The sequence below is a fragment of the Diadema setosum genome, chromosome 8, assembly GCF_964275005.1.
Source record: "Diadema setosum chromosome 8, eeDiaSeto1, whole genome shotgun sequence".
Lineage (NCBI taxonomy): Eukaryota > Metazoa > Echinodermata > Echinoidea > Diadematoida > Diadematidae > Diadema > Diadema setosum.
The window spans coordinates 34,558,188-34,559,539 of NC_092692.1; positions in this window are offsets into that span (position 1 = coordinate 34,558,188).

Sequence of the window (1,352 nt, forward strand, 5' to 3'; positions counted from 1 at the left end):
CGTAATTTGCACGGAGTTACTCAATCTTTAGGGTGATATAACTTCGAAGTAGTGACTGACCAAGTTTCGTAACTTGATCGTGTACAGCACCGCGCAGTACGTGGCGGATCGGGGGAGGGGGGGGGGGGCGCACAGGGCGCCCCCTCTTTGTTTCTTCTTGAAACAAAAGAAATAAAAGGAAAAAATGAGATGAAACCCGGAAGTAGCACAAGAAATATTGTTTGCGACCCCCTCCCCCTTTACGGAATTCCTGGATCCGCCCCTGCCGTGATCTCTAATATTCAGGCATGTAGCAGGGAGGTGCCTCCCTGCATGTAGAGACCATTTTGATGGTCCTGAACAGAGGACGAGATTTTTAGTTGGGGTATAGGCCTATAGAGTGACTGTAGGCCTGCTATAGAGATATATCGAAATTCTTACCCTTACACGTGCTACGCTGTTTATAGGTCTTTTATATAGACCTAAGTAAGACCAGGGCTCCGTTTTATCAAAACTTAAAAGAATTGATATATGATTAGGCCCCTCGGAATATAACTGACTGGATCGGAGTTATCTTTTCACGATCACGTCGCGCTTGAAATAACGGGGCCCAGTCCAATAGGTTCCCTACACTCACTGAAAGTTTTTCTTTTCTTATACCTCCCCCACCCCCCCCCCCCACCAAAAAAAAAAAAAAAGAAAGAAAGAAAGAAAGAAGATAAACAGGACATCTTCATTCCACCTGAGCTAGTGAATGTGTCAATTCCTCTCCTAATAGGCCTACGGAACTCTACAATCTGTAATGGCCTTTGAGTGGTAGGGAGAATGTAGTGCCTAATAAATACCAAAAGGAATTTTACAATAGGCCTATTCTGTTTGTTTATAAATGACAGATAGAGTACATCATTATTGACCTGCCATCGTGAGATAGTAGTAAATACCATTATACATGCATGCCAGCCTTTATGTAGGAAAGGCCAGGGTCAACACATTTATGTCATGTGATCTTTAGATGTAGGCTACCTTTAAATACCTTATTATGTAGACAGTGTTGTTCTTGCACTCTCATGGAGTGTCAAAAGCACTATCAGTAATCTTTTCTGAATTTCGTTTAAAAATAATGTTGGGAAAAAATACCCTGCAATCGGTGATGCAGTCCTTGACCAAAGTGTGGTACAGTATAGCATCTTTGACTTCTTGTAGTGGGATGAAAAGGCACTCCCAATACCAAGAAAGTGTACCAGTCTCCCCCTTCCGCCGACTTGAGCCTGTCTTTCTCCTACCGTTGGGTGTGCGATTTCCCCGCGAAATTGATTGAAAAACGCGCGCTTGCTTGCTGCTTTCAATGTGCGCATGCATGCATTGATTATTGT